Source organism: Dama dama, chromosome 11 (assembly GCF_033118175.1).
Source record: "Dama dama isolate Ldn47 chromosome 11, ASM3311817v1, whole genome shotgun sequence".
Taxonomy (NCBI): Eukaryota; Metazoa; Chordata; class Mammalia; order Artiodactyla; family Cervidae; genus Dama; species Dama dama.
The window spans coordinates 21,001,906-21,023,030 of record NC_083691.1 but is presented as its reverse complement, the minus strand read 5'-3'; the positions used below and the strand labels follow the sequence as shown (position 1 = coordinate 21,023,030).

General features: G+C 42.8%; 1 long non-coding RNA gene across 1 annotated transcript; it reads left to right on the top strand.

Moving 5' to 3' along the window:
- Nucleotides 1-2,603: 2,603 nt before the first annotated feature.
- On the top strand, nucleotides 2,604-19,546 carry LOC133065457 (uncharacterized). Its single transcript, XR_009694893.1, has 3 exons — nucleotides 2,604-2,919; nucleotides 18,505-18,625; nucleotides 19,418-19,546. It is a non-coding gene; the product is annotated as an uncharacterized LOC133065457 (long non-coding RNA).
- The last annotated feature ends 1,579 nt before the right edge of the window (nucleotides 19,547-21,125 follow it).

Sequence of the window (21,125 nt, the reverse complement as noted above, 5' to 3'; positions counted from 1 at the left end):
TTTTAAGATATCTATCAGCAAGAGTAAACTAAGAGAAGAAAAGAGGTATCAACCACAAGCTCTGATGTTTTCTGTCATAAATAATAAACACGAACATCTTTGTCTTGGGGACTTTGCCTGGGGAACTAGGTGCCTATGGATGATAGCAACTATCTAGTGTTTCATTTTAAAGAATGCTTCTCACCTTTCCAGACAATTAAAGGCTCCAGCTCCAGCTGACTGTAGCTTTCTTCTGAGGGCTCCATTTTTTTCACTACTCAGAGCAGTGCTTATTTCACCTTTGGATATAAATGATAGTTTCATTTGATGGCAGTGTCCAATGTCTTTATAAGAGCTTGCTTGCTGTCATTGCCAGGAGGGTTATATACCAGGGAGGACTGTGAAATCAATTGAAGAAAGATCTCCTTGGGAAAGTAGTACTGCTGTAGAAGGTGGTGAAATTGACTGTTCTATAGTAAGGAGCAGAGCTCAGGCAACATTTGGATGGAGATCTTTTAGCCATAACCTGCTGATATGTCTCTGAAATTGGCACTGGTGCTTTGTCCTGCTCATGTTGTGTGTCCGTGTATTGTGTGAAGGCGTGGGACTGCTTCCATGGTGGGCCACATAACGTGCTCTAACTGTACATCACCCGTGACCTTGACAGCAGCCCTTAAAGGGACGTTTTGGATCATTCCTTTGTTGTTGTTTACTTGCTAAGTCATATCTGACTCATGGACTGTAGCCCACCAGGCTCCTCTGTCCATGGGATTTCCCAGGCAAGAATCCTGGAGTGGGTTGCTGTTTCCTTCTCCAGGGGATCTTCCTGACCCAGGGATTGAACCCATGTCTCTTGCATTGCAGGGGGATTCATTACTGCTGAGCCACCAGGGAAGCATCCTCTGTCTCATTCCTACTAAGCAGTAAATAAATGGAGTCAGAGAGGCTAACTGGACCATAATCACAGGGCTGGTAAGGGGTGGAAAGAATTCCTAGCCTGTGTTCTTTGCTCTCCCTGATGCCACATATCCCAAAGTGTTTTGAATAAAGTGTAAGGTTCAATTTAAATGCACATAAAGATGGTGATCATTTAATAGGTACTATGATTGCCCTGATATTTGGTCATTACAAAGATAACTCAATCCTTTTCTGAGAAAGGAAATCCTTTTTGACATGCTTAACCGTAATTGCCTCTTTACAGGAAAGTTTTCTGTGCATTTATACATATTATATACTCTGCCTGACATGACCTTTTCCTTCTACCCTGCCTTCTGGTAAATCCCTATATCCTTTTTTAAAAATTTCCAGGTATAGGTAATCACTCCAACCTCTGCTCCCAAAGAGCCTGAGCCTCCCATGACCCTGAATTGTGTAAATCTCCCTCACCATCTACTTCAAATTTCAGTTCCATCTCAATAGCCAGTCTGTTTGGGGGGCAGGACTGGGAATGGTTCATCTTTGTCTCTACAATTGCCGAGCACAGGGTCTGTACACAGTAGGCACTCAGCGCATGCATTACTGCTTGTCCTTCAGTGCCTGCTGAGGCAGAAAGGGATGGCAGAGAGAGAGGTAGTGCCATGTGCATGCCCCCTTCACCCATGTGGATTCAGATAACTTGTTGTTTAGTCACTAAGTCGTGTCTGACTGTGACCTCACGGATTGCAGCAAACCAGGCTTCCCTGTCCTTCACCATCTCCCGGAGTTTGCTCAGATTCATGTCCATTGAGTTGGTGATGCCATCCAAACATCTCATCCTCAGTTACCCACTTCTCCTGCCCTCAATCTTTTCCTGCATCGGGGTCTTTTCCAATGAGTCAGTTTTTTGCATCAGGTGGCCCGAAGTATTAGAACTTCAGCTTTAGTGTCATTCCATTTCCGCATTCTTCCTCTTTTCCAGAAATACTTTCCTGTTGTAAATACCTGGAGGATGTATAGACATTAACTGTTAAACTATAAAGCATTGTCCCCAGCTTGGTACATAGTTTACAGAGTTTACTGTGAGAAGACATGCCACAGAGCACTTGATCCCAGAGAATCACTTGTTGTGGGTTCTGTGTTTGAGTACTTGCCAGTTAATTGGCGATTGGCTCAAAGGAAGAGAAGATTGGAGAATGGTGAGAACTTGTCATCATGGACTTGGGACAGAGAAACAGAGAAAAGGAAGGGCCGGAGAGGCCAACTTACAGGGAAGGAAGCTGAGGACAGGCTTCTGCAAGACCAGGAGATTCAGAAGGGCACCTGTGTATGGCCAGGTGCTTTATTCCATCTTTATTTTCTTGACAATAATAAGCCATTTGACTTTTGTGATTTACATATGTATTCTTTTTTCTTTTAACAAGGAAAATACAATGTCAGTCTGAGACTATCATCAAAACTTTAAGAAAGAAGTGACCTCAAATTGTTCTGGGTTTTGTTTGGGAGGCCCTGAGATGCAGCATGACTTTGTGGATTGTTGTGATGTTGGGTTTATCTCTACTCAGCTGCCATCAGGACAGGAAGTGGGAGGTCCCCTGAGGGCTCTGCCCGAGCTTTAGATATAATCTCATCAGTGCTAGTGTTGAAAGGTCCCCTTAGAGATTAACTTCATTTCATAGGTGAGGGAGGCTTCCCAGGTGGTGCAGTGATAAAGAATCTGCCTGCAATGCAGGCGGTGGGTTCAATCCCTCGGTCAGAGAAGATCCCCTGGAGGAGGAAATGGTAACCCACTCCAGTATTCTTGCCTGGAAAATCCCTTGGACAGAGAAGCCTGGCAGGCTATAGTTCATGGGGCTGCCAAGAGTCAGACGCAACTGAGCATGCAGGCAGGCACATAGACATAGGTGTGGAAACAGCTCTGGAGAAATAACTGGCCTGAAATACTTCAGTGAAAATTTTTGGATCCAGTCTCAGCATTTCCTATTGAGGAAACTGAGGCCCAAGGAAAATGGATACAGCTTCCAGGTAGGTCTTGGTTAACACAATGCTATTTGCTTTGTCATCTAAATTATTAAATATCATTGGAATTTAGTGCGCTGGAGTAAGAATTCCCCATGTCAGTTTCTGAGCTATTGGGTTCAGATAAATATAATGTATCTCTGAAATGTCATTCAAAAGTTTTTCTATGGATTCAAGACTAACCCACTCACAAATATAAAAATCAGCCATAGTAAGAGCTTTTATGGCTGCAGTGTGCCGTGTGCTATTTGTGCTATGTGTGATATTCTGGGGCGGGAAGAGGGAGATATTTCTGGATAATTTTCTTGAAACTTTGATACATTCATACTTTTTATTCAGGGTAAATATAATCAATCAACTCACACTGAAAAAAATACGCACAGTTTAAAATGATCATGGATTATGGGGTTAGACAATTCTAGATATATGGACTGCAGTAGAACCACTTCCAGAAAAGTCTTATTCCCGGGGCTCTGTTGTCTCATATGTAATGACCACTTACTGAATGGGAGCCATGGGGTTAGATACTGAGCGATTTGGAGAAAGAGAACAGGAATGGATGGACTTTCCAGTGGTAAAGTATCTGCCTGCCAAGCAGGAGATGCAGGTTCGATCCCTGAGTCGGGAAGATCCCCTGGAGGAGGGCAAGGCAGGGCAACCCACTCTGGTATTCTCGGACAGAGGAGCCTGGGGGACTATAGTCCATGGAGTCACAAAGAGTTGAACGTGACCCAGCAACTATATAACAACAACCACCAGGAATGGATACTGCTCAGAGTACTAGAGAGAAGAGAGCATCAGGGGATTGAGACCCACAATGCAATAATAATACAGCAATAAGTGATGCAAAAACATCAATCTTTTCAGGTTAATTTATAGACTTACAATTCATATTGAAATTCTAGAGTTTTTAAAAGACAAAAGTGTTTCTGAATTTCATCTTAAAAAATTAACAAATAAGAGCAGGAGAGAAATTGGAAAGCAAGTGCAAAATGTAGGACTTTATCACATGCAATAATGCATTATGCAGCTACAAAATTAAAGAGTAGCTGCACAAAATTGGCTATAAAAGGTAGGGCACAAAAAAGTGTAGCAGTCAAATGGCTCCTACTGCATAGAAGACTCTAGTATGTAATCAAGGATATATAATAAACCCGGAAAAGGGATATGTTATTCAATAAGATAGGCTTAGAAATGTGGCTAAGAATTTTTCTCTAATTACAATGAATTCTTACTACACGCCATATACTAAAATACATTCCTGTTGAATAGTTAGGCCAATGCACATTTATAATTTAATTGTTACTGGGCTGGGAAAGAGGAGCCTGGAGGGCTACAGTCCATGGAGTCCAGAGTCTGACAACTGAGCAACCAAACACAGCACAGGACTGGGAAAGAGCTTCTTCTATCATCCTTGTTTCATCTTTGCTTCTCTCCAAGTTCACCTTCCTGAAGGCTCAGAGAATCCCAGAACTATCCTCTTAAAAGGAATAGCCTGACTTGGGGTGAAATGAAACAAGGCTTCACTCCTTACACCCATATTCACAAATAGATGGCATGAGCAGTTCCCAGCTGGACATTTTTGTTTTTTAGAAGTTATTCATCACAATTAGCACAGACAGGAAGTACCTCTCCCCCCACTGCTCCCCATGTGACTTCCCCCACTTTCAACTACACCTTTCTTCACTTGTATACATATAAAGAACAAAAGAATTTATGAACAAAACCAAACATGGACACAAGTGACTTCCATCCTCACAGCTCCCCTCCTCCAGCTGGCTGTTGCTATGGGCAACCATTGCCAACAGGTACCCTAGGTTTGGGGCCACTTGGTGAGGCTGGCTGCTTGTCACGTCATGGCTCCAACAACAGTATGTAGGCTGAAGAGGAGCACTCATTGTATGTGTTCTGTGATTAGTCCTTCTCAGTGTGATCTCCTTGTTGGCCTCAGATCAAAAGAGGATGGCTTTCTTCAGAGAGAGAGGTAATACTAGCTGAATTCTTAATAAAGTAGAAATTTCATTTCCAGAACTCCCTAAGAGTGCCATCCATGACTGAGGTGAGGAGGTACCAAACCTAGGAAGTCCTGGGCAATGGGCTGAGCAATTTATTGTCTATAGTCATGCCGTCATTTCCTCGGGCAAGTTTTGCAAAGTCAGCATGCTTATCCTTGCTCTAGAGGGGGCAAGTTTCTTACCTAAGAGCCCACAGCAGGGCTGGGACTCAAGGCCTTTTTCTTTTCCGACTCAGAGCTTACTCTTCAGCCAGAGCTCTGTTCTGCTGCCTTCAGGGTACAGCTGCAGGGCAGGCTACAGCTGCCTCTGGCTGAAGGGATGCTAGGGCGTTAGCCAGAGGAAGTGCATCCCATTGGTGTCTGTAGCTGCTGGGCTCTGCCTTTGCTACTCACATGCAGGATGAATCAGGCTCGTTACTGGACCTCTCTGGCCCTCCAAAGGGGCTGGTTCTTATGAACCTGGCTCTATGGATCTATATAATTCTGCACTGCCCGCCCTCTTCTCACCACTTCCCTGGGTGCTTGGTCCTCTGACCTGCCTGCACCTCCCACCCCTTACGGCTCATCCAGGGCAGCAATTGAACACTTGCGCCGATGTTTCCACTTTCCATTCGTGTAATCATGAGACAGGAGGACAGCAGCCTGCCCTTTTACAACCTACTCATCAGTAAAAAACAAACAAACAAAGCCAGGAAGACTCATATCTCCCAAAGTTGAGCCCAGCTTAAAATAAAATGAGGATAAAATGAGATCATACATGTGAATATAAGGAGGTGAATGTAAGAACTCAACCCTCATTGTGTTCTCCACTTTTCTGGGTTCCTTCAAAGTCAAGGCCTATGTTAGGCATGTAACATTACTGTATATGTTCATAATGTCCTGTTGAATCAGTAAATGAATAGATGATGTCCACGTGAAACAAAGCCCATTGGCAAACTTAGCTCCCCTTAAGCAGAGCTGGGCGCTCTGGAGCCTGACTCAACAATGTAAATTAGGTCAGCTTTTGTTTTTGTTATTTACAAATGAATTCAATTGTCCTCTCAGTTGATTGTTCTGATTGGTGCCTGCTGAATGGGAAATCAAGTCAGTTAGACACAAAACCTAAGTATTCTGCCCTTCTCAGAATGAGCCACAGATGGAAAAATGATCAAAAACATCCAATGATTGATTGAATGACTTCAACAGAGGAAAGAAGGAGCCTGCATATATCTGGGTGGGGGACTTCACATCTCAAAATCTCAGTCTCTTTGTCTGTGAAAGAAGGATGGACTGCAAAAATAATATAATAATAACAATACTAAAATAAGTTATCATTTGATGAATGACTGCAAGGTCCTGGACTTTTAACAGAGAATATCATGCTTTAAAACTTTTCTTTTCCTTCTTTTTTTCTCCTTTTCCTTCTAGAAAGTTATTTTTATATGTCAAATTGGCCCAGATACTTGGTCACATGTTATTCTGGATGTTTCTGTGAAGGGTTCTTTTTTTTGGATGAGTAACATTTAATTGGAGTAAAGCAGATTGCTCTCTCTCCATAATTAGGTGGGCCTCAACCAATCAGTTGATGGCTTGAATAGACCAAAGGTCTGATCCCACTGAACAAGAAAAAAATCCTGCCAACAAATGGCCTTTGAAATTGAATTCCAGCTCTTCCAAATCTCCAGCCTACTGTCCCACTCCATTAGATTTTGGACTTGCCAAGTCTCCACAGTAGCATAAGCCATTTCCTTAAAGTAAATCTCTCTCTCTCTCTGCTTTTGGTTCATTGCTCTGGTGAACTCTGACTAATATCCTTTTCTTTATTCTTTATTTTCCTACCCATCTCCTTCCTCCCATACAGATGAGAAAATTGATTCATGGAAATGATGTAAATTGAGAAAGTTCCACTGGTTTGTGAGTAGCCAGCCATATGGGAACTGAACTTCAGGTCTGCATGTATGTTAAGTCATTTCAGTCGTGTCTGACTCTTTGTGACCCTCTAGACTGCAGCCCGACAGGCTCCTCTGTCCATGGGACTCTCCAAGTGAAAATACTGGAATGGGTTGCCATGCCCTCCTCCAGGGGGTCTTCCTGATCCAGGGATTGAGCCCAGGGCTCCTGTACTGCAGGCGGATTCTTGACTGTCTGAGCCACAGGGAAGCCCGGATTTCAGGCCTATCTCCCTTCAAAGCCTCTACATTTGGCACAACTCCAGTTAGTGAGTTGTGATGTGCTATACAAACAAATGGGCCCTCTTTCAGTGGGTCCTGTGCGCTGAGCACATCTGGCTGTGGGTCTCATCTCTCATCAAAGCTGCACCTGCAGGAGCCTCCATGAAGCCATCAAAATCTCCCACAGATCTCAGAAACCACACAGAGCCTGACAGCAAGTATTTATGCAGCTCCTCTGTTGCACTTTGCAAATAAAACAGACATTTTACTAATATTCATGTATCATTTCATGGACAAAAGTGCATCCTATGAGTGGATTGAGTCCATATAAAGTGCAGCCAAAGCTTCCTGCCTCTTTAAGCTCTCATCTCTCTCTTTCCTCTCCATCCCCACCCCATTGCCTGAGCTCATCTTTCCATTGGCTCTTCAAGAGCATTCTCTTCCTCTGCTCCTTGCCAGCAGTGTGTTGCCTACAAACCATTTTCCACAACATAGACAAGATGCTGTGTTTAAACTGAAAATCTGACTATGCTATTTCCTTCTCCCCGCAGGTGAAAACCTCCCAATTATATGATTTTTCATAGGGCTAAGGACAAGCTTCTTAGTAACCTAAAATCCCCATTTTCTGCTTTCTGCCTTCATATCATTTCTCACTGATCCCCCATCTTACCTCATGCTCAAGCCATTATAGGTGGCAGGCATTTTCCCTGTGGTAGGTTGTACTATTGTTTAAAATATGTAGTGCCACTCCTTATTGGACTTCCCTGGTGGCTCAGACGGTAAAGCATCTGCCTACAATGTGGGAGAACCGGGTTCAATCCCTGGGTCTGGAAGATCTCCTGGAGATGGAAATGGCAACCCACTCCAGTATTCTTGCCTGGAAAATCCCATGGATAGAGAAGCCTGGTAGACTACAGTCCAGGGGCTCGCAAAAATCAGACCCGACTGAGCAACTTCACTTCCTTTCTTTCTTTCTATACAGGGCATTAAACAAAGCCAGCCCTTGCCCAAGTGATTTGCTTTGGCCAGTGAAATGAAACAGGAAGTGCCAAGTGACACTTCTAACCTGTCAAGATGTCCTACCACAGGCCCTCTATGTCTTCTGATTCACGTGTTCCAGGCAGGGGTGACTTCTTTAGCCTGGATTCCAGAATAAAGGTGTTGTGTGGAATAAACCCCAAATCAACCTGTGATCATTATGTGAAGGGGTTTATTGTGCACTGCTAAAATTTTAGGGTTGCTGGTGATTATCACATAACAGTCTGTGCTGACTAAACTCTCTCTCATTCTGAATTAGGTGACCCTTCTTTTAAGACTGACTGTGCCACGCACCCTATTTTTATTACAGTGCTTATCACATTAAATGGCATTGGATTTTACATACTTGTCTTCCCTGTTAGTTCAACAAACCCTCCAGGGCAAGAGATTGTGTGCTTGTTTACTGGTTTACCTCCAGTGCCCAGAACACAGTGTCATTTGGAACATGTCTAAATGTTTTGAATCAATCTCTTGACCCACAAATCTTACTTAATACTGATCAATTGAATTAATAGCCATTGAAGAGATAGATTATTATCAATAACTAAGATCAGAAAGACATGTTGAGTATGCAGTTAAGATTGGAAAGGTAGGCATTTTAGAAACAAACAGAGGTTGGCATTTTCCAGTAGTAATTATAGTGTATAATACTGAGGGAAGAATTCTGTACATGATATATCAGAGTCAATATGAGACCTTTGGCATTCAGAAGACTTTTCCACTGAACTCCTCAACCACGTGGATTCCTTTTTCTTTATGGTTGCCAAGAAGAAAAGTCACATTCACAACATCCTTGCATTTAAAGGAAGATGAGATTTGATTGTAAGTAAAATATATCATAAAAAGGTATCAACTCTCCTTCAATCAGGGCTTCATAATAACCCCCTCGAACCTTGTCATTCTGCCTTAGCTGTGTCACTCTCTGATATATGCTGCTAATCCTGTTCTCTTTTGTACAACTACCTGTTTTAATGTTATCCTGATGCTGGCAGTTTATGTTGCCCATATTGGTAGACAACAGGACACATAAAATGTGTAAGGAGCATCCACAGGAAAGCACACTTTTTGAAACTCAAACTCAACTTAAGAAAACTGATTCATGAATTCATGTATTGATTTGAAAATGAATATTGAGGGGTGTTGGGTGCTGACCAGCTGACCCCATCCTTGTCTCTGGATTCTTTCCATTCTAAGAACTGGCCATTGAGAAGTTACCCAGAATTTTATTTTATTTTTTTTTAACTTGAGTTTTGCCATCTGCTTTCCCATAACAGAAGCCAGTCAGAGACAGGTGTATTTTTGAAATTAAGCTCACAAACCTTATTTCACTGGGGTCAAGTCTGCTAAACTGATTCACTCGAGGTCAACAGTGCATTTATCACCAAAGCCAGGACTAAGACCAGAGTATCTTGGGTTCTAAGTTTTATTTTCCTCCTTTTCCCCTTCATTTAAAACTAATTTTTGAAGGATTTGTTGAAAAGAGTTTCAAGGAGAGTCAAGGAGCTTCTATAAAACATTTTAGTTGTGGTTGAAATGATTTCTTACTGCCGACTAAAACAGAACGCACAATGTGAGAGCTGTGAGTTAAGTTTCATTTGGGGCAATATGAAGACTGCGGCCAGGGAGACAGCACCTCAGATAGTTCTGAGAAACTCTTCCAAAGAGGGAGGTGGGGAAGGACAGTGTATATGCAGTTGTAGAGAAGGGGGAGTACACGAAATAAAGCACATTTTTTAGAAAGTTTCTACTGGTCTCGTGAGCTTTCTGCTAGTCACAAGAAACAGTCATCACCATGAAGGATTCTAGTGCTTTTCTACATATGAGGAGATGCAAGAATTGGGCTCATAAAGTCATTTCCTGAGAATATCTAACTGTCTGAAGATCTGTCCTGACAATTTTCCTGGAGCACAGAGTGCCTCATTTCTGCTCTCCATCTTGCACTCCTTCAGGGGGTGTTGGAGGGCAGCAGCTACAGCAGCACATGACAGTGTCCTTGTAGAGGTAGAGGGCAAGTGCCCACGGCCAGTGCCAGTTTGTGGCTGACAATACTAACCTCTAAGTTTATTTATTTGGCTTTTAATACATGGTATACATACACATCACCAAGAGGTATGGCTCTGGAGTAGTGAGAATCAGACTTGGGCTGATGTCTTGGCTCTCTCTGCATCATTGCATGTTCTCAGATAAGTCGCTTAACAAATCAGAGCCTCAGTTTCCGTACCGGCTAAGTGTGTAAAATCTACCTACCCATTGCGGGGATGAGAAAGCGCCTCTGACACTGACAAGAGACACACAAATGCAAGCTGTTAATATGTCGGATGCGTTTATATCCACTGGTGGTTCAGATCATTACCATCGTTCTGTTCAACTAGGTCAAGTGTAAGCTTAGAATTTCCTGAGTACATTATTTTATTGTTAGGCAAACTGTTAGTATGTGAGATTTGAAAACATATATTTTTTTCTCTCCTCATTTGTTACAGCATGTGATTTCTCAGTAAAAACATTTCCTTTGTGACTTTTATAAAATCACTGTGATTTCTTAATGAGGATATATATTCAAGTCTACCCAAGGCCCCTACTTCCTACCACTTAGGGGCTGCAGAATCTGGTTATAATCACTGGGGCTGCCATCCTAATTGCCCACTCAAGCTTCTGATGGGCAGCTCAAAGCCTCTGAAAAATAAAAGAAGACAAAAAGAAGTTTTTGTGAGTTTTAGGTTTATATTTATAAAGGCTTTTCCTTCCAATTGACATCATGACAAATTTCAACATAGGCCAGAAAAATATATGGATGTTTAGCCAAAGGTCTAATGCTTTTGTGGAGAAGGAAATGGCAGCCCACTCCAGTATTCTTGCCTGGAGAACCCTGTGGACAGAGGAGCCTGGTGGGCTGCTGTCTATGGGGTTGCACAGAGTTGGACACAACTGAAGTGACTCAGCAGCAGCAGCTAATGCTTTTGACACTTTTGAACTGTGGTGTTGGAGAAGACTCTTGAGAATCCAAGGGGCTCTTCAAGGAGATCAAACTAGTCAGTCCTAAAGAAAATCAACCCTGAATATTCATTGGAAGAACTGATGCTGAAGCTGAAGCTCCAATACTTTGGCCACCTGATAAGCCAACTCATTGGAAAAGTTTCTGATGCTGAGAAAAACTGAAGGCAGGAGGAAAAGGGGACAATAGAGGTTCAGATGGTTGAATGACATCACCAACTCAATGGGCATGAGTTTGAGCAAGCTCTGGGAGATAGTGATGGACAGGAAAACCTGATGTGCTGCCGCCCATGTGATCGCAAAGAGTCAGACAAGACTGAGCAACTGAACAACAACAACAAGCCAAAGGTCAATTGTGATTGACTGATTGGTTCATTCATTCATTTCTTCATTCAGCACACATGCGCCAGATCCTGGGATGTAAAGATGAATTGCAACACTTCTGCACTCAAAGTGCTCACAGGCTAGTAAGAGGAGGAGACGCACAAGCAAGTAGGTGCAAAGGTGATTCTCTCCTGGAATTCTGTACAAAGACTTGAATAAAATTCTCTCGAGGGGAGGGGAGAAGCAAATAGGTCAAGAAGGCTCCTTAGAAGGATTTGCAAGCCAAATAGATGTTTGTGAGACAGGTATACCAGGACAGAAGCGGGAGTTAGATGGTCCCCCAGAAAGTAGGACACGTACGGTCATGCCCATGAGTATACAGAATAATTGAGGGGATAAGAAACAGATCCTAATGTCTGAGGGGGTGTAAGTTCGTAAGGCGTAGTTTATTGACTACGCCAAAGCCTTCGATTTGTGGCTTTGTGTGGATTGTGTGGATCACAATAAACTGTGGAAAATTCTGAAAGAGATGGGAATACCAGACCACCTGACCTGCCTCTTGAGAAACCTGTATGCAGGTCAGGAAGCAACTGCAGGTCCAGTTAGAACTGGACATGGAACAACAGACTGGTTCCAAATAGGAAAAGGAGTATGTCAAGGCTGTATATTGTCACCCTGCTTATTTAACTTATATGCAGAGTACATCATGAGAAATGCTGGGCTGGAGGAAGCACAAACTGGAATTAAGATTTCTGGGAGAAATATCAATAACCTCAGATATGCAGATGACACCACCCTTATGGCAGAAAGTGAAGAGGAACTAAAAAGCCTCTTGATGAAAGTGAAAGAGGAGAGTGAAAAAGTTGGCTTAAAGCTCAACATTCAGAAAACTAAGATCATGGCATCTGGTCCCATCACCTCATGGGAAATAGATGGGGAGACAGTGGAAACAGTGTCAGACTTTAATTTTGGGGGCTCCAAAATCACTGCAGATGGTGATTGCAGCCATGAAATTAAAAGACACTTACTCCTTGGAAGGAAAGTTATGACCAACCTAGATAGCATATTGAAAAGCAGAGACATTACTTTGCCAACAAAGGTCTGTCTGGTCAAGGCTGTGGTTTTTCCAGTGGTCATGTATGGATGTGAGAGTTGGACTGTGAAGAAAGCTGAGCGCCAAAAAATTGATGCTTTTGAACTATGGTGTTGGAGAAGACTCTTGAGAGTCCCTTGGACTGCAAGGAGATCCAACCAGTCCATCCTGAAGGAGATAAGTCCTGGGTGTTCATTGGATGGACTGATGCTGAAGCTGAAACTCCAATACTTTGGCCACCTCATGCAAAGAGTTGACTCATTGGAAAAGACCCTGATGCTGGGAGGGATTGGGGGCAGGAGGAGAAGGGAACGCCAGAGGATGAGATGGCTGGATGGCATCACCGACTCGATGGGCATGAGTTTGAGTAAACTCCAGGAGTTGGTGATGGACAGGGAGGCTTGGCGTGCTGCGATTCATGGGGTCGCAAAGAGTCGGACACGACTGAGCGACTGAACTGAACAGAAGTTCGTAAGGAATGGAAGGGGAGATGAGGATGGACAAGAAGAAAAGCTGGAGAGGCAGATAAAGGCCTTCTGGGGAAGTGAAGTGAGGAATCTGAACCCAGAAGGGAGAGTAAGTTGCTTAGGAAGTCAAGTCATGGGACATGTCCCAGGGGAAAGCAGTCCTGGACAACTCCATAGATGTCCAATTTGACCTACTAATAGCATAATGGTACTCAGCTGAGAAAGGAAATCCAAGAAGAGACTTTTTGATTTCTATTTTCTTTTGATTCCAAGAAATAAAATCAGTTTCTTATTCATTTATTGGTATGCAAAGACTTTTCTTGGCTGGTAGCTCAAAAGACCGTAAAAGAACACTTGACCTTATATAAATTCATTAACAAAAAAAATTGTTGACAGCAGCAGGAAGAAGCATGGGTAAATAGGGGAGAGAAAAAAAAAAAAAAAGGACAAACGTAATCTGTGGAGTTGGATAGACCCAGTTTCAAATCTTAGCTGGACCACAGATGAAAATCTGACATGGAGGACAGTTATCTAACGTCTCTCAGTTGTGAGAGCACACCCGGGTTAATGCTATGATAACTCAGTGTTAATGGATACCAATGCGGGAAGTGTTCGAGAAACTTTGTGTGTTTTTCCCGCCCTCCCACTCTCCCTTATTTCTGCCGCCCTCCCACTCTCAAGATTCCCAAGCTGAAGCTGAAGGAACCTAACTTCCTCCTGCATCTGAGAGCTCCCTCTCCCATCCTCCCCATCTTCCATCAGCAATCCCTGGGGGACAATTGGCATTCACCACCTTCTACAAGACGGGGTTTCCTCCTCCCAGACCTTCCCCAGCTATGTTCTCCCAGGCCATCTGCATGCTCACTTTCTCTCCAGTTCTCTAATACATTTAAACTCTATTTCCTCTGACTTTTTTTTTTTTTCCCTTCACCTTATTACACTCTCATGTTTCCTCCAATTTAGAAAACACAAATCAAAACAAACCAGCATTTCTAACAGAGGCTTCCGCCTTTGGGCTAGGTTTTTCTCTCTGGCCATGCTGTCTGGAGCAACGCAGTCTTCTTACACATCCTCTGAGGGTCATTTCACACTCATCCCTAAACTTCTGCAGTGGATGCTTCGCTGTGCTGAAGATAGATTGGTGTACACCTGCCACTTTTCCAGCTCAGACCTTGAAGAAGCACCATCTGGAGTCTTTTTGCCCTGTAGATAGTAAGGAAAGCCATGATACAAAAGGCAAGAAGATAAATCTGAAGGAGCCAGAAGGGGAGGAAGCTGGAGACGCCTTCCACGCTAGGCTAAGAAGCCAGGGGAGAATGGACCCAGGAGGACAAAATGCGACAACTTGGCTCCTAAACTTACATGGGAAGTTGGCTAGGATAGTTAACATTTCTGCAGTTGAGATGTTTCCTGTAGCATGTACCGACCCCAGAAAAGGTGAGGACCTGTACACTTGAAATAGATGGGGAATTAATCCTCAGTGTATTCACTTAGGTGGTCGAATAAATGATGGTGGCTTAAGAGGAAAGGAATGAAGATGAGACTTGCAGGAAAGCATCTCAGCGTGACTCCTCTGGGGGACACGAAGCGCAGGAGAAAGGCCCTTCAAGTTTGATTCTAGCCACTCTGTGACCCTCACCCATTTTACATCTGAGTAACTTTAGACTCAGAGAAGTTAAGGAACTTTCCTCAGGTCACCCAGCTAGTAAGTGGCAGAGACTGGTGTCTCACCCTCTTTGTCTCTAGAAGACATTTCTCACCAGCCACACATCCTCCTTAAAAGCTGGGACCTGTTCACACACACACAATCCATGGATTAAGTCATCGCCTCTCTTTCTTAGCACCTAAATCATTTCTCCTGATTCTATGAACCATGTTCTTTGTACCATGCCTGAATTCCCAGGATAAAATTATAAGGAAACATGTCTTTTCAACATGATTATAATAACCTTACCTTGTTCTCCCACCCCCACACCTCCCGCCCCCAGTCTGCCACCCCCAAAGGGCTTAGCAAAGTTGCTTGCACACAGTAGGGCTTTAAAACTGCAGACCCACTTTGTTTTCTTCTTCTTTCATTTTGACTGCAGGAACCCATTCATGCTGTGGAGTTTGAGGTCTGAGGATGGGCGGTCCAGTACGTAATCACAAGCTGGGCTGTCAGACCTGTGTCTGCTGCCTCCACAGGGCTCCTGAGCCCCATCGTCAAAGCCTTTCCCCAACCTCCCCGGGGAGTGAGTTCCTGCCAGTCAGCTCATTTACATCGTAATAAGAGTCTGTCTTTTTATCTTGAAAAAAATAAATGAGTGTCTTTGACAGTCATTCTTCCCTGATGAGATGTCTGATAGGCTCCCTTTCCAGACAAAAAGTTGCTGTATCACAGTGTTTTACAGATAAGAAGAAAACTGTCAAGATATAAATAAAGGTGGTGCTCAGACAGTAAAGAATTTGCCTGCAATGGGGGAGTTCCGGGTTCAATTCCTGGGTCAGGAAGATCCCCTGGAGAAAGGAATGGAAACCCTCTCCAGTATTCTTGCCTGGAGAATTCCATGGACAGAGGAGCCTGCGGGCTACAGTCCATGGGGTCGCAAAGAGTCGGATACGACTGAGCAACTAACATTAGTTCTTAGCTCTGCCTCTCTAGTTCAGACACTCCACTGGAGAGTCAGTCCCACAGAGCAGTATCTCTGGAAAAGAGAAACAGAGGGGGCTGCAGCCCTCATGGAGGAAGAGAGAACACACCCACAAGAGCCAGGTAAGGAGGGGCCTTGCCTGGGGTAGACCTGCTCCCTAAGACAGAGAAACACAATGCAAAGAGACTTCTTCAGTCTCAGACTTGGGTTCAAATCCTGATTCAACTTATTCACTTTGAACACGTCTAAATTTTTCAGGTTTCCCCAGGTGGAGCAGTGGTATGAGAGTCAGCTAAGGATACCACGGTTAGAAAGATGCTCTCCCTACTCTGTGAGAGTTTATAGGTGAAGGGAGTTTAAAAGATCTGAACTTAAAATCTTGACCCTTTCTTTGTAGAGTATGTTAAATAATGGATTTCCCAGGTTGCCCTGGTGGTAAAGAATCCACCTTCCAGAGCGGGAGACATAGGAGACATTGGTTCAGTCACTGGGTTGGGAAGATTCCCTGGAGGAGGTCATAGCAACCCACTCCAGTATTCTTGCCTGGAGAAGCCCATGGGCAGAGAAGCCTGGAGGGCTATGGTCCATAGACGTGACTTAGCATGCACGCACTGGGGAGGGTTGGGCGGGGGGGTTGGACCTAGTGGATGGAAGCTATGATATATAGGATGGATAAACAACTAGGCTCTACTGTACAGCACAGGGAATGATACTCAATAGCCTGTGATAAACCATGATAGCAAAGAATATAAAAGAGGAGGGGTATATGCGTATAACTGAGCCACTTTGCTGTATAGTAGAAATTAACATATCAATTATACTTCAATTTTTTTTTAAAAATTTGTTGTTATAAATGGGAAAAGAAACAATCACTTATGAAGAGCTGACTGTGCCAGGCACAGATAGTTATCTTCCCTAAATACCACCTCATCTCATCTTTGAAAGCATATTTGTTAGAGATCATTTCCCCTCCTTCTTAGATCACTTATTTTTTTAACTACCTTCTCCCTCCCTTCTTTTTTCTCCAAGTAGCCTAGAATTTCACACTCAATATATTTCTATGTTTAATGAACAGGATACGTGGAACCTGAATTTTTGAGCCCTTCCTAGGGGTCAAGTGCTGTGTCGCGCATTCTATGTCCTTGAAAGTGGTGAAAAGCTCAAAGTTGCTCAGTAGTGTCTGACTCTTTGTGACCTCATGGACTATACAGTCCTTGGAATTCTCCAGGCCAGAATACTGGAGTGGGTAGCCTTTCCCTTCTCCAGGGTTTCTTCCCAACCCAGGGATCAAACCCAGGTCTTCTGCATCACAGGCAGATTCTTTACCAGCTGAGCCACAAGGGAAGCCCTTAGCTTATTCTTAAACCCCAAACTGTTTTATTCTTCTAAGAACACCACATGAGATTGACCCTCTTAACCTGTTTTTAAGTGCACAACACATTGCTGTTGACCGTAGGCTTGAAGCCGTACAGTAGACCTCCAGAGCTTATTCATTTTGCTGAACTGAAACTTCATGCATGTAGATCAGTAACAGTAACCACACTTTGCCACCCTCCCCCCCCCCCGCCCCCCCCAGCCTCTGACAACCACCATTGCATTCTTTGACTGCATGTATTTGGCTATTTTAGACTATTGATAAATGTGGAATGATGCCAAATTTGCCTCTCTGTGCAGGTGTACATGCTCAGTTGTTCAGTCGCATCTGACTTTGCGACCCTGTGGACTGTAGCCCATCAGGCTTCTGTGTCCCTGGGATTCTCCAGGCAAGAGTACTGGAGTGGGTTGCCATTTCTTCCTTCAGGAGATCTCCCCGACCCAGGGATTGAATCTGCATCTCCTGAGTTTCCTGCATTGCAGGCAGATTCTTTGCAGCTGAGCCACCAGCGAAGCCCATTTGTCTTCCTACGACTGGCTTATTTCACTTAGTATAATGTCCTCAAGATTCATCCCTGTTGTTGCAAATGGCAGAATTTCCTTCCTTTTAATGGCTGAATCATATTCCACTGTGTGGAATAAACCACATTTTCTTTATCCATTCATCCTTTCTTGGACGCTTAAGTTGTTTCCACATCTTGGTTCTTGTGAATAGCGTTGCAGTGAACATAGGACTGCTATCATCTCTCCAAGACCAATTTCTACATCAGACCTTGAGGCAAATATAATTCCCATTGGCAGAGGACAAATGCCAGAAAGATTCTGTCTCCAAACTAGAGTTACCCAACCAGCAATGGCCAGGTCAGGTTCACACTCAAGTCCGGCTACCTCTCCAGACTTAGCCCTTTATATGAGATCAAGTTCTTCCCTTTTATTTTCTTATTGTCTCTACCAGAACATATAAAGTCTTTAATAATATTTCATTATTCTTGATTAAAGTTACAATTTTATAAATCACATCAGTCAATCTTTATTAAAATCTTCTGAAAAATTCCAGTTTGTGATACTGAATCAGTATTGAAATTTCCAGCAGTTTTTTTTTCTTTAATTATGCTAATTGCTATTTCTAAGCATAATTAGCATTTTGAATTATTTAGTGTAATTACGTCAAACAACATGTTTAATTTGTCATGTCAAGTACAATAATTAGTAATAATTCTTGAAAGGATGTCATTACAAGTTTGAGGTATTTATAAGGTATAATTATGTCAAATGTGATAATACTCGAGTAATACTAAAACTTATAAAGAAATGTTTCTGCAACTATTTGGAAAGTTTAATATTGTGGTCATTTTATATATTTTTGTGCTTCAACAAAAGTCAAATCTGTCTTGAATTAATGATCTGTTTATCAGTTAAGGAAATAAAATTAGATCCTGGATTATAGCAGAACTCATATGCAATCCACCAAGTGCCTTCTCTACACCCCCTCCCCCTTTTTTATTTCCAGATGAATAGTAATAATTTTGCATATAAATAGTTATACTTAAAAAATGATTCTGGGAAAATAAGGACAATCCAGAAACAAATGAATTTGCTCCAAATATGGAAATTTCGGGCTCAAATAAGAGGTAAGTTAAGTTAAATGACCCAACCGTTTCGTGGCTGTGTGGCTTGCCAAATTACTGACAGATTTAATTTTCAATAACCTTACTATAAGATGAGGATAATGCATATTATTGTGGAGGGGAAATGAGATGATGTTAAATTGCTTTGTGGTTATAGTTGATCAACAAATGCATGCATTTTCATCATTATCTGGATATTCCAGACTCAATCTAGAATAGCAGCAGGAAAATAAAAAAATTATAAGTAATTCAAATTCTGTCATCAGAGAGGTGAGCTGGGTGGTTCTGTACAAGTCATTTTACCTCTCTGGGTTTTTGTTTCCCCATCTAAAAAATGAGGAAAATAATATAAATTTCAGTAAGGGGAGATCAAGAGTATGGTTGGGTTAAGCCAGTGTCGATTGAAATGAGTTAATAAATGAATAAGTTTTGGAATGGTATCCAAAATAAGAGCTAGTGAATAGTAATAAAAAATATTCAGGATTTGAACTCAATCAGAAATGATTAAGCTAGTCATTCATTTATTAATTCTACCATAATTTATTGATCATTGGCTAAGTACCAGGCCCTTGACTAGGCTCTTGGGGTGTATAAGTGAGCTAATTTAACACAGATATATTTTTCTTGTGCTCTAGTTCAGTATTTCTCAAGATGCGATTGAAAATGCATCCAAATCAGGTGGGAATGTTATAAATGAATATCCATATCATGCATGTTATAAATAGGTCACACCTCTGACTTGCTAAATTAGATTCTCCGGGTATGGACCTTAATTTTGCTTTGTTTTTTTTACAGATATTTGATTCTTGCAGTGCTTAAAGTTTGAGCATTAGTAGAGTCTGTTTGGACCAAGTTACAAGCCAAGTGTGTGAACTTGGAATAGTTACTCAACATCTCTGAACCTCAACTTCCTCATCTGTTAAATGGGACCAGTACTGCACATCACAGAACTTAATGATGAGAATTATGAATCATCTATTTAAGGTGCCTACTAGGTGCTCAGTTAATGTTCAATGATTATTTCAAAGGAAATTATTTTACAGGTACCCATGCTCCCAGAAAGGGCATGAATGTGTACATGTGATTTTCTTAAATGAAGTCATATTTTAACTATAGCAACAAATGTCTCCATTTAAAATGAACAGCAAGAGTTCCCTCGTGGCCTAGTGGTTAGGATTTTGGGCTTTCACTGCCATGGCCCAGGTTCAATTCAAGCTGTGCGGTGCAGCCAAAAAGGGAAAAAATGACATCTTATGTCTGTCAGATTTGTCAGCTTAAACCTCATGTGACATAGTTTCAACTGGACAACAATTTATCACGTACCCACTCAAATCTAAGTGTACAGAGACATGGGGTGGGGTTCTTGACTTCCAACAGCTCATAATCACACTGAGGATACAGAACTGGAGGTAGTCATGATGCAACCAGAGAAACAAACCAGGCCGGCTGTTACAGGAAATGGCTTATGCAGGATTGGAAGGCAGGGAGTGGAGGGCAATAGAGAAATTGGGGACAGCAGTGAAAAGCTCCCACCGCTCAGCAGGAAGGACAAAGGAAGGAGGTGGAGTGACCAGAGCCAAGGGGCTGGGGTCCCCTGGAGCAAGCTGAAACCACAAGCTTCCCTGGGGAGCTGTAGACAGAGCAGAGAGAGCCAGCAGCTGCCGGCCCCTTCCAGGTAAAGGGGCAGAAGGGAAGTTCTGGCTTTGCCCTTTCTCTCCCTTTCTCATTGCTTGTCCTTCCCGCACATTGAGAGAATCCAAGCTGAAGCATCTGCACTAGGACCTGGGAAATGCAGCCTGAATGAGATCAGCTCTCCCGCCACAGAGAGCAGGGCAAGGGGACAGCAAGATCCAACGTGAAGGCAAATGGCAGGACTGACACATGAGGGAGATTTAATGCAAGAGGCTGCGCTAAGTGTTAGGACCGAGTTGTGCAGGGAGAGAGGACAGTGATGTCCTGTAGGAGTCCGGCCGGCTGCCCAGGCAGAGCCTTGAAGGGGGACAGAAATGTGATGAGATCACCATGGTTTGGCATCTTCCCCGAAGATTTTCCAGTTGAATGTCTGTGTTTGGCCAAAATGCTCAGACTCAGGGGTTCTCAACCTGCCTGTCAAAGCTTCAGGCAATGGAAGTGAAAAACCAGACTTTGTTACTGATGTACAAGAAGGAGTATCTTTCCTGGGATGCTCGTGTCTAACATGTGTCTAGTCTTTTTAGTGACAGATACTTGGGAAGCTAATTTATAATTAGAAGTGATTTCATGAGTGTAGAACCAGGATAAGGAGGAAATCGAAGAATCCTAATATTGAGTGTAATTCAGCAACGTCTCTTCTGTAGAATCACTGTATTTCCTCTGACTTCCACCAAGAACCACCAAGGAGCAGGAGGAGGAGGAGGAGGAAGAAGACAAGAATGCTGTCATCACGTGGTGATCCATCGCTTCCATACCACTTAAAATTTGTATTTTACACTCATTGCAAGAGCTGTTTTATAGTGTTTTAGAC